Below are 12500 nucleotides of genomic sequence, written 5' to 3' on the forward strand. Positions count from 1 at the left end.
GGCCTCTGACCTGACTGTATACGGTCTCTCCCCAGGCCTTTGACCTGACTGTGTACTGTCTCTCCCCAGGCCTTTGACCTCTGACCTGACTGTGTACGGTCTCTCCCCAGGCCTTTCACCTGACTGTGTACGGTCTCTCCCCAGGCCTCTGACCTGACTGTATACGGTCTCTCCCCAGGCCTTTGACCTTTGACCTGACTGTGTACGGTCTCTCCCCAGGCCTTTGACCTGACTGTGTACGGTCTCTCCCCAGGCCTCTGACCTGACTGTATACGGTCTCTCCCCAGGCCTCTGACCAGACTGTATACGGTCTCTCCCCAGGCCTTTGACCTTTGACCTGACTGTGTACGGTCTCTCCCCAGGCCTTTGACCTTTGACCTGACTGTGTACGGTCTCTCCCCAGGCCTTTGACCTGACTGTGTACGGTCTCTCCCCAGGCCTCTGACCAGACTGTTGTACGGTCTCTCCCCAGGCCTTTGACCTCTGACCTGACTGTATACGGTCTCTCCCCAGGCCTCTGACTAGACTGTGTACGGTCTCTCCCCAGGCCTCTGACCTGACTGTATACGGTCTCTCCCCAGGCCTTTGACCTGACTGTATACGGTCTCTCCCCAGGCCTTTGACCTCTGACCTGACTGTATACGGTCTCTCCCCAGGCCTCTGACCTGACTGTGTACAGTCTCTCCCCAGGCCTTTGACCTCTGACCTGACTGTGTACGGTCTCTCCCCAGGCCTCTGACCTGACTGTGTACGGTCTCTCCCCAGGCCTCTGACCTGACTGTATATGGTCTCTCCCCAGGCCTCTGACCTGACTGTGTACGGTCTCTCCCCAGGCCTCTGACCTGACTGTGTACGGTCTCTCCCCAGGCCTCTGACCTGACTGTGTACAGTCTCTCCCCAGGCCTTTGACCTCTGACCTGACTGTGTACGGTCTCTCCCCAGGCCTCTGACCTGACTGTCTACGGTCTCTCCCCAGGCCTCTGACCTGACTGTGTACGGTCTCTCCCCAGGCCTCTGACCTGACTGTGTACGGTCTCTCCCCAGGCCTCTGACCAGACTGTATACGGTCTCTCCCCAGGCCTCTGACCTGACTGTGTACGGTCTTCTCCCCAGGCCTCTGACCAGACTGTGTACGGTCTCTCCCCAGGCCTTTGACCTGACTGTGTACTGTCTCTCCCCAGGCCTTTGACCTTTGACCTGACTGTGTACTGTCTCTCCCCAGGCCTTTGACCTTTGACCTGACTGTATATGGTCTCTCCCCAGGCCTTTGACCTCTGACCTGACTGTGTACGGTCTCTCCCCAGGCCTTTGACCTGACTGTATATGGTCTCTCCCCAGGCCTCTGACCAGACTGTGTACGGTCTCTCCCCAGGCCTTTGACCTTTGACCTGACTGTGTACGGTCTCTCCCCAGGCCTTTGACCTTTGACCTGACTGTGTACGGTCTCTCCCCAGGCCTTTGACCTCTGACCTGACTGTGTACGGTCTCTCCCCAGGCCTTTGACCTTTGACCTGACTGTGTACGGTCTCTCCCCAGGCCTTTGACCTTTGACCTGACTGTGTACGGTCTCTCCCCAGGCCTTTGACCTTTGACCTGACTGTGTACTGTCTCTCCCCAGGCCTTTGACCTTTGACCTGACTGTATATGGTCTCTCCCCAGGCCTTTGACCTCTGACCTGACTGTGTACGGTCTCTCCCCAGGCCTTTGACCTGACTGTATATGGTCTCTCCCCAGGCCTCTGACCAGACTGTGTACGGTCTCTCCCCAGGCCTTTGACCTTTGACCTGACTGTGTACGGTCTCTCCCCAGGCCTTTGACCTTTGACCTGACTGTGTACGGTCTCTCCCCAGGCCTTTGACCTTTGACCTGACTGACATCGCTGGTCTCTCCCCAGGCCTTTGACCTCTGACCTGACTGTGTACGGTCTCTCCCCAGGCCTTTGACCTGACTGTATCGGTCTCTCCCCAGGCCTTTGACCTTTGACCTGACTGTGTACGGTCTCTCCCCAGGCCTTTGACCTTTGACCTGACTGTGTACGGTCTCTCCCCAGGCCTTTGACCTGACTGTGTACGGTCTCTCCCCAGGCCTTTGACCTTTGACCTGACTGTGTACGGTCTCTCCCCAGGCCTTTGACCTTTGACCTGACTGTGTACGGTCTCTCCCCAGGCCTTTGACCTGACTGTGTACGGTCTCTCCCCAGGCCTTTGACCTGACTGTATATGGTCTCTCCCCAGGCCTTTGACCTTTGACCTGACTGTGTACGGTCTCTCCCCAGGCCTTTGACCTGACTGTGTACGGTCTCTCCCCAGGCCTTTGACCATTGTCTGACAGCCGTGGAAGACATCGCTGGACTCAACGGTTACCACCACTGGAGAGACAAGTCAGTAGATATCATTATCACATTATTATTATTATCCATTATCACTATTATTGGACATTATCACGGGGACAAGTCAGTAGCCCTTAGCTCTGCAGGCAATGTTTCAACTGAAATATAATTTATTATTATTGGACATTATCCACGGGGACTCTAAAGGGTCAATCCTAACTTTCACTTCAGTTATATATTCACTAATGATGACTAAGTGGAAGGTTAGGAGTTTTCCCGTCTAAAACATACCGTGTAACATATACTGTCACTAATAACCTTTCCCTCTGTGGGCATCTACATTCAGGTGGGAGCAGTTTGACAAGAACTACCTGAGCAAGCTGCTGCTGCGGAAGTCTGTGTACCGGAAGAGCGAGCTGTGGGAGGTCTATCAGAAAATCAATATTAGAGACGCCATCAGTGTTATAGACCAGGTATGAAGGAGGGAGGGATGGAGGGAGGGTGGGTGGGAGGGAGGGAGGGGGGGGGGGGGAGGGAGGTCTATCAGAAAATCAATATTAGAGATGCCATCAGTGTTATAGACCGGGAGGGAGGGAGGGAGGGAGGGAGGAGGGAGGGAGGGAGGAGGGAGGGAGGAGAGGAGAGGGAGGAGGGAGGAGGGGGGAGGGGGGAGGGGGAGGGGGAATGGGTGGCTCAGAGACACAACTGTTGCCATGGTTTTGTCCGGTGCACAGTTGTGCTGTAAATGTCAACTACGACCACTAGATGGCGTTGCTCCTCAACTCACAGCAGCATGGCACTGCTCCTCAACTCACAGCAGCACGGCACTGCTCCTCAACTCACAGCAGCACGGCACTGCTCCTCAACTCACAGCAGCATGGCACTGCTCCTCAACTCACAGCAGCATGGCACTGCTCCTCAACTCACAGCAGCATGGCACTGCTCCTCAACTCACAGCAGCATGGCACTGCTCCTCAACTCACAGCAGCATGGCACTGCTCCTCAACTCACAGCAGCATGGCACTGCTCCTCAACTCACAGCAGCATGGCACTGCTCCTCAACTCACAGCAGCATGGCACTGCTCCTCAACTCACAGCAGCATGGCACTGCTCCTCAACTCACAGCAGCATGGCACTGCTCCTCAACTCACAGCAGCATGGCACTGCTCCTCAACTCACAGCAGCATGGCACTGCTCCTCAACTCACAGCAGCATGGCACTGCTCCTCAACTCACAGCAGCATGGCACTGCTCCTCAACCTCAACTCACAGCAGCATGGCACTGCTCCTCAACTCACAGCAGCATGGCACTGCTCCTCAACTCACAGCAGCATGGCACTGCTCCTCAACTCACAGCAGCATGGCACTGCTCCTCAACTCACAGCAGCATGGCACTGCTCCTCAACTCACAGCAGCATGGCAGTGCTCCTCAACTCACAGCAGCATGGCACTGCTCCTCAACTCACAGCAGCATGGCACTGCTCCTCAACTCACAGCAGCATGGCACTGCTCCTCAACTCACAGCAGCATGGCACTGCTCCTCAACTCACAGCAGCATGGCACTGCTCCTCAACTCACAGCAGCATGGCACTGCAGCCTCAACTCACAGCAGCATGGCACTGCTCCTCAACTCACAGCAGCATGGCACTGCTCCTCAACTCACAGCAGCATGGCACTGCTCCTCAACTCACAGCAGCATGGCACTGCTCCTCAACTCACAGCAGCATGGCACTGCTCCTCAACTCACAGCAGCATGGCACTGCTCCTCAACTCACAGCAGCATGGCACTGCTCCTCAACTCACAGCAGCATGGCACTGCTCCTCAACTCACAGCAGCATGGCACTGCTCCTCAACTCACAGCAGCATGGCACTGCTCCTCAACTCACAGCAGCATGGCACTGCTCCTCAACTCACAGCAGCATGGCACTGCTCCTCAACTCACAGCAGCATGGCACTGCTCCTCAACTCACAGCAGCATGGCACTGCTCCTCAACTCACAGCAGCATGGCACTGCTCCTCAACTCACAGCAGCATGGCACTGCTCCTCAACTCACAGCAGCATGGCAGTGATGCAGCAACAATGAACACCTGAATGTGTCAAGTTTCCCCAAAGTAGAGAGAGAGAAAGAGAGAGAATAGAGAAAGATATATATATATATATATACATATAGAGAGAGAATAGAGACAGAGAGAGAGAGACAGAATAGAGAGAGAGAGAGACAGAATAGAGAGAGAGAGAGAGAAGAGAGAAAGAAGAGAGAGAATAGAGAGAATAAAGAGAGAGAATAGAGAAATATATATATATATATAGAGAGAGAGAGAAGAGAGAATAGAGACAGAGAGATAGAGAATAGAGAAAGATATATATATATATAGAGAGATATAGAGAGAGAGAGAGATAGAGAGAGAGAGAGAGATATAGAGACAGGGAGAGAGAGAGAGAGAGAGAGAGAGAGAGAGAGAGGGAAGAGGAGAGAAGAGAGAGACAGGGAGAGAAAGAGAGAATAGAGACAGAGAGAGAATAGAGAGAGAGAGAAAGAGAAAATAGAGAGAGAGAGAGAGAATAGAGAGACAGAGACAGAGAGAATAATTCATCTCTTTGTCTCCTCGGCTGACACCACCTCATAATCTGAGACCTGAGAGTCGCCACATCAAACATCCCATCTCTACTGGTGACATCACAGTGAGTGATGGGTTCTGCATCCTAAATGCCTCCCTAAATACTGTAGTGCACTACTGTTGACTTGGGCCCATCGGGCTCTGTTTAGAAAATGTCACACTTTTATAGGGTGCCGTTAGGGACAAAGCCTTAGTGGCGAAGGTGCATGACATCAGACTCTTTGACTGTGTGGGAAATAGATATGAGAGGTTTAGGAAAGTATTTCGGGGGGGAATTCTTTGTTAATATTACCACCTATTGGGTAGGTCTGTCCTATCAGCTTACATGGCTGGAATGTTTCATAGGCGTGTGGTAGGTAGGTAGTCTTATTCTATAGGAGAGATGTCTCCAGTAGGTAGGTAGTCTTATCCTATAGGAGAGATGTCTTATCCTGTAGGAGAGATGTCTCCAGTAGGTAGGTAGTCTTATCCTGTAGGAGAGATGTCTTATCCTGTAGGAGAGATGTCTCCAGTAGTTAGTTTGTTCGGTAGGTAGTCTTATCCTATAGGAGAGATGTCTCCAGTAGGTAGGTAGTCTTATCCTACAGGAGAGATGTCTTATCCTGTAGGAGAGATGTCTCCAGTAGGTAGGTAGTCTTATCCTATAGGAGAGATGTCTCCAGTAGGTAGGTAGTCTTATCCTGTAGGAGAGATGTCTCCAGTAGGTAGGTAGTCTTATCCTGTAGGAGAGATGTCTCCAGTAGGTAGGTAGTCTTATCCTGTAGGAGAGATGTCTCCAGTAGGTAGGTAGTCTTATCCTACAGGAGAGATGTCTCCAGTAGGTAGGTAGTCTTATCCTATAGGAGAGATGTCTCCAGTAGGTAGGTAGTCTTATCCTACAGGAGAGATGTCTTATCCTGTAGGAGAGATGTCTCCAGTAGGTAGGTAGTCTTATCCTATAGGAGAGATGTCTCCAGTAGGTAGGTAGTCTTATCCTGTAGGAGAGATGTCTCCAGTAGGTAGGTAGTCTTATCCTATAGGAGAGATGTCTCCAGTAGGTAGGTAGTCTTATCCTATAGGAGAGATGTCTCCATTAGGTAGGTAGTCTTATCCTATAGGAGAGATGTCTCCAGTAGGTAGGTAGTCTTATCCTATAGGAGTAGATGTCTTATCCTATAGGAGAGATGTCAGTAGGTAGGTAGTCTTATCCTGTAGGAGAGATGTCTCCAGTAGGTAGGTAGTCTTATCCTGTAGGAGAGATGTCTCCAGTAGGTAGGTAGTCTTATCCTATAGGAGAGATGTCTCCAGTAGGTAGGTAGTCTTATTGTAGATGTCTAGGTAGTAGTCTTATCCTGTAGGAGAGATGTCTCCAGTAGGTAGGTAGTCTTATCCTATAGGAGAGATGTCTCCAGTGTCTCCAGTAGGTAGGTAGTCTTATCCTTAGGAGAGATGTCTCCAGTAGGTAGGTAGTCTTATCCTACACCTATAGGAGAGATGTCTCCAGTAGGTAGGTAGTCTTATCCTATAGGAGAGATGTCTCCAGTAGGTAGGTAGTCTTATCCTAGGAGAGATGTCTCCAGTAGGTAGATGTCTTATCCTGTAGGAGAGATGTCTCCAGTAGGTAGGTAGTCTTATCCTATAGGAGAGATGTCTCCAGTAGGTAGGTAGTCTTATCCTGTAGGAGAGATGTCTCCAGTAGGTAGGTAGTCTTATCCTGTAGGAGAGATGTCTCCAGTAGGTAGGTAGTCTTATCCTGTAGGAGAGATGTCTCCAGTAGGTAGGTAGTCTTATCCTATAGGAGAGATGTCTCCAGTAGGTAGGTAGTCTTATCCTATAGGAGAGATGTCTCCAGTAGGTAGGTAGTCTTATCCTATAGGAGAGATGTCTTATCCTGTAGGAGAGATGTCTCCAGTAGGTAGGTAGTCTTATCCTATAGGAGAGATGTCTCCAGTAGGTAGGTAGTCTTATCCTGTAGGAGAGATGTCTCCAGTAGGTAGGTAGTCTTATCCTACAGGAGAGATGTCTCCAGTAGGTAGGTAGTCTTATCCTATAGGAGAGATGTCTCCAGTAGGTAGGTAGTCTTATCCTATAGGAGAGATGTCTCCAGTAGGTAGGTAGTCTTATCCTATAGGAGAGATGTCTCCAGTAGGTAGGTAGTCTTATCCTGTAGGAGAGATGTCTCCAGTAGGTAGGTAGTCTTATCCTGTAGGAGAGATGTCTCCAGTAGTTAGGTAGTCTTATCCTATAGGAGAGATGTCTCCAGTAGTTAGTTAGTCTGTTTGTTAGGTAGGTAGTCTTATCCTACACTCTGTAGGAGAGATGTCTCCAGTAGTTAGGTAGTCTTATCCTATAGGAGAGATGTCTCCAGTAGTTAGTTAGTCTGTTTGTTCGGTCGGTAGGTAGTCTTATCCTACACTCTGTAGGAGAGATGTCTCCAGTAGTTAGTTAGTCTGTTTGTTCGGTCGGTAGGTAGTCTTATCCTACACTCTGTAGGAGAGATGTCTCCAGTAGTAGTTAGTCTGTTGTCTAGGTTTGTAGTCTTATCCTACCAGACTAGGAGAGATGTCTCCAGTAGGTAGTAGTCTTATCCTACTCTGTAGGAGAGATGTCTCAGTAGTTAGTTAGTCTGTTTGTTAGGTAGGTAGGTAGTCTTATCCTACACTCTGTAGGAGAGATGTCTCCTAGGTAGGAGAGATGTCTCCAGTAGTTAGTTAGTTTGTTTGTTAGGTAGTTTAGTAGTCTTATCTCCACTCTGTTTAGGAGAGATGTCTCCAGTAGGTAGGTAGTCTTATCCTTAGGAGAGATGTCTCCAGTAGGTAGGTAGTCTTATCCTACACTCTGTAGGAGAGATGTCTCCAGTAGTTAGGTAGTCTGTTTGTTCCAGGTAGGTAGGTAGTCTTATCCTACTCCACCCAGACTGTTTCCTAGGAGAGATGTCTCCAGTAGTTAGTTAGTCTCCTTAGGAGAGATGTCTCCAGTAGGTAGGTAGTCTTATCCTCCACCTGTAGGAGAGATGTCTCCAGTAGGTAGTTAGTCTGTTTGTTAGGTAGTTAGGTAGTCTTATCCTACTCTGTAGGAGAGATGTCTCCAGTAGTTAGTTAGTCTGTTTGTTAGGTAGGTAGGTAGTCTTATCCTACACTCTGTAGAGATGTCTCCAGTAGAGTTGTCTCAGTAGTTAGGTAGTCTTATCCTACTCTGTAGGAGAGATGTCTCCAGTAGTTAGTTAGTCTGTTTGTTAGGTAGGTAGGTAGTCTTATCCTACACTCTGTAGGAGAGATGTCTCCAGTAGGTAGGTAGTCTTATCCACACTCTGTAGGAGAGATGTCTCCAGTTTAGTTAGTCTGTTTGTTTAGAGGTGTTTGTTACCCAGACTGTAGATGTCTCCAGGTAGTCTTATCCTACCCAGACTCTGTAGGAGAGATGTCTCCAGTAGGTAGGTAGTCTTATCCTACCCAGACTCTGTAGGAGAGATGTCTCCAGTAGGTAGGGTTAGTGACCCAGACTGTCTCCAGTAGGTGTTTAACTAGACTGTTTGTAGGAGGTGTTTAACTCTGTAGGAGAGATGTCTCCAGTAGTTAGGTAGTCTTATCCTACCCAGACTCTCTAGGAGAGATGTCTCCAGTAGTCTTTAGTTAACTCCACCCAGATGTCTGTTTGTTAGGTAGGTAGGTAGTCTTATCCTAGGAGGTGTTTAACTCTGTAGGAGAGATGTCTCCAGTAGTTAGTTAGTCTGTTTGTTAGGTAGGTAGGTAGTCTTATCCATACTCTGTAGGAGAGATGTCTCCAGTAGTTAGTTAGTCTGTTTGTTAGGAGGTAGGTAGTCTTATCCTACCCACTCTGTAGGAGTTTAGATGTCTCCAGACTGTTTAGTTAGTCTGTTTGTTAGGTAGGTAGGTAGTCTTATCCTATACTGTCTGTAGGAGAGATGTCTCCAGTAGACTGTTTGTTAGGAGGTGTTTAGTCACCCAGACTCTCCTAGGAGAGATGTTCTCCAGTAGGTGTTAGTCTTATCCTACCCAGACTCTGTAGGAGAGATGTCTCCAGTTTCCTAGGAGGTGTTTAATCCACCCTGACTGTCTCCTAGAGGTGTTTAACTCCACCCAGTAGGTAGGTGTTTAATCCTATAAGGAGAGACTGTCTCCAGTAGGTAGGTGTTTATCTCCACCCAGACTGTCTCCTAGGTAGGTAGTCTTATCCTAACTCCACCCAGACTGATGTCTCCAGTAGGTAGGTGTCTAATCCTACCCAGACTGTCTCCTAGGAGGTGACTAACTCCACCCAGACTGTCTCCTTAGGAGGTGTTTAACTAACTCCACCCAGACTGGTAGGTAGTCTTATCCACCCAGACTGTCTCCTAGGAGGTGTTTTAACTCCACCCAGACTGTTCTCCAGACTGTAGGTAGGTGTTTCTAACTCCACCCAGACTGTCTCCTAGGAGGTGTCTCCACCCAGACTGTAGGTGTTTAACTCCACCCACCCAGACTGTTTCCTAGGAGGGTGTCTAACTCCACCCAGACTGTTTCCTAGGAGGTGTAGACTGTTTCCTAGGAGGTGTTTCTCCACCCAGACTGTTTCTAGGAGGTGTTTAACTCCACCCAGACTGTCTCCTAGGAGGTGTAGGTAGGTAGTGTTTAACTAACTCACCCAGAGATGTCTCCAGTAGTTAGTTAGTCCACCCAGACTGTAGGTAGGTAGTCTTATCCACTCTGTAGGAGAGATGTCTCCAGTAGTTAGGTAGTTTAACTGTTTGTTAGGTAGGAGGTGTTTAACTAACTCCACCTGTAGGAGAGATGTCTCCAGGAGGTAGTCTTAACTCCACCCAGGAGGTGTTTAACTCCACCCAGACTGTCTGTTTGTTAGTAACTCCACCCAGACTGTTTCCTAGGTAGGTGTCTTAACCTACACCCAGACTGTTTCCTAGGAGAGATGTAACTCCACCCAGTAGGAGGTGTCTTATCCACCCAGACTGTTTGTCTCCAGGTGTTTAACTAGTCTTATGTACACTCTGTAGGAGTGTTTAACTCCACCCAGACTGTTTCCTAGGAGGTGTTTAACTCCACCCAGACTGTTTCCTAGGAGGTGTTTAACTCCACCCAGACTGTTTCTAGTAGGTAGGTAGTCTTAACTCCACCCAGACTGTTTCCTAGGAGGTGTCTCCACCCAGAGGTAGGTAGGTGTTTACTCCACCAGACTGTTTCTAGGAGGATGTAACTCCACCCAGACTGTTTCCTAGGAGGTGTTTAACTCCACCCAGGTAGGTAGGTGTTTAACTCCACCCAGACTGTTCCTAGGAGAGATGTAACTCCACCCAGACTGTTTCCTAGGAGGTGTTTAACTCCACCCAGACCAGACTAGTTTAACTAGGTAGTTTAATCCACCCAGACTAGAGGTGTTTAACTGTAGTGACCCAGATGTCTCCTAGTAGGTAGGTAGTCTAACTCCACCCAGACCTAGGAGGTGTTTAACTCCACACTCCTAGGAGGTGTTTTAACTCCACCCAGACTGTTTCCTAGGAGGTGAGACTGTTTCCTAGAGGTGTAACTCCACCCAGACTGTCTCCTAGGAGGTGTCCACCCAGACTGTTTCCTAGGAGGTGTTTCTAACTCCACCCAGATCCTAGGTGTTCCACCCAGACTGTCTCCTAGGAGGTGTTTAACTCCACCCAGACTGTTTAGGAGAGACTGTCTCCAGAGGTGTTTAACTAACTCCACCCAGACTGTCTCCTAGGTGTTTAACTCCACCCAGACTGTTTCCTAGGAGGTGTTTAACTCCACCCAGACTGTTTCCTAGGAGGTGTTTAACTCCACCCAGACTGTCTCCTAGGAGGTGTTTAACTAACTCCACCCAGACTGTCTCCTAGGAGGTGTTTAACTCCACCCAGACTGTTTCCTAGGAGGTGTTTTAACTCCACCCAGACTGTTTCCTAGGTAGGTGTTTAACTCCACCCAGACTGTTTCTAGGAGGTGTTTAACTCCACCCAGACTGTCTCCAGTAGGTGTTTAACTGTTTAACTCCACCCAGACTGTTTCCTAGGAGGTGTTTAACTCCACCCAGACTGTTTCCTAGGAGAGATGTTTAACTAACTCCACCCAGACTGTTAGGAGGTGTTTAACTCCACCCAGACTGTTCCTAGGAGGTGTTTAACTAACTCCACCCAGACTGTAGGAGGTGTTTAACTCCACCCAGACTCCTAGGAGGTGAGACTGTCTCCTAGGTAGGTGTCTTACTCCACCCAGACTGTCTCCTAGGAGGTGTTTAACTAACTCCACCCAGACTGTCTCCTAGTAGTGTTTAACTAGACTGTAGTTTAACTCCACCCAGACTCTGTAGGAGGTGTTTAACTAACTCCACCCAGACTGTCTCCTAGGAGGTGTTTAGTTAGTCTGTTTGTTTGTTTGTTTTTAACCACCCAGAGTTTCTGTTTTAACTCCACCCAGACTGTTCCTGTTTGGTGTTTTAACTCCACCCAGACGGTTTAACTCCACCCAGACTGTTTCCTAGGAGGTGTTTAACTAACTTGTCTCCTAGGAGTGTTTTAACTCCACCCAGACTGTCTCCTAGGAGGTGTTTAACTAACTCCACCCAGACTGTTTCCTAGGAGGTGTTTAACTCCACCCAGACTGTCCACCCAGACTAGGAGGTGTTTAACTAACTCCACCCAGACTGTTTCCTAGGAGGTGTTTTAACTCCACCCAGACTGTTTCCTAGGAGGTGTTTAACTCCACCCAGACTGTTTCCTAGGAGGTGTTTAACTAACTCCACCCAGACTAGAGGTGTTTCTAACTCCACCCAGACTGTTTCTAGAGGTGTTTAACTAACTCCACCCAGACTGTTTCCTAGGAGGTGTTTTAACTCCACCCAGACTGTTTCCTAGGAGGTGTTTAACTCCACCCAGACTGTTTCCTAGGAGGTGTTTAACTAACTCCACCCAGACTGTTTCCTAGGAGGTGTTTAACTCCACCCAGACTGTTTCCTAGGAGGTGTTTAACTCCACCCAGACTGTTTCCTAGGAGGTGTTTAACTCCACCCAGACTGTCTCCTAGGAGGTCCACCCAGACTTTAACTAACTCCACCCAGACTGTTTCCTAGGAGGTGTTTAACTCCACCCAGACTGTTTCCTAGGTGGTGTTTAACTCCACCCAGACTGTTTCCTAGGAGGTGTTTAACTCCACCCAGACTGTTTCCTAGGAGGTGTTTAACTCCACCCAGACTGTCTCCTAGGAGGTGTTTAACTCCACCCAGACTGTCTCCTAGGAGGTGTTTAACTAACTCCACCCAGACTGTCTCCTAGGAGGTGTTTAACTAACTCCACCCAGACTGTTTCCTAGGAGGTGTTTAACTCCACCCAGACTGTTTTTCCTAGGAGGTGTTTAACTAACTCCACCCAGACTGTTAACTCCACCCAGACTGTTCCTAGGAGGTGTTTAACTAACTCCACCCAGACTGTCTCCTAGGAGGTGTTTAACTCCACCCAGACTGTTTCCTAGGAGGTGTTTAACTCCACCCAGACTGTTTCCTAGGAGGTGTTTAACTCCACCCAGACTGTTTCCTAGGAGGTGTTTAACTCCACCCA

The 12500-nt window shown here is 49.0% G+C and overlaps 1 pseudogene; it reads left to right on the forward strand.

Annotated features, from left to right (window-relative positions):
- The window catches only part of LOC115122493 (sodium/hydrogen exchanger 5-like), a 106876-nt pseudogene that overhangs the window by 81382 nt on the left and 12994 nt on the right, over positions 1-12500 (forward strand).

This window comes from Oncorhynchus nerka, linkage group LG27 (genome assembly GCF_034236695.1).
Source record: "Oncorhynchus nerka isolate Pitt River linkage group LG27, Oner_Uvic_2.0, whole genome shotgun sequence".
NCBI lineage: Eukaryota > Metazoa > Chordata > Actinopteri > Salmoniformes > Salmonidae > Oncorhynchus > Oncorhynchus nerka.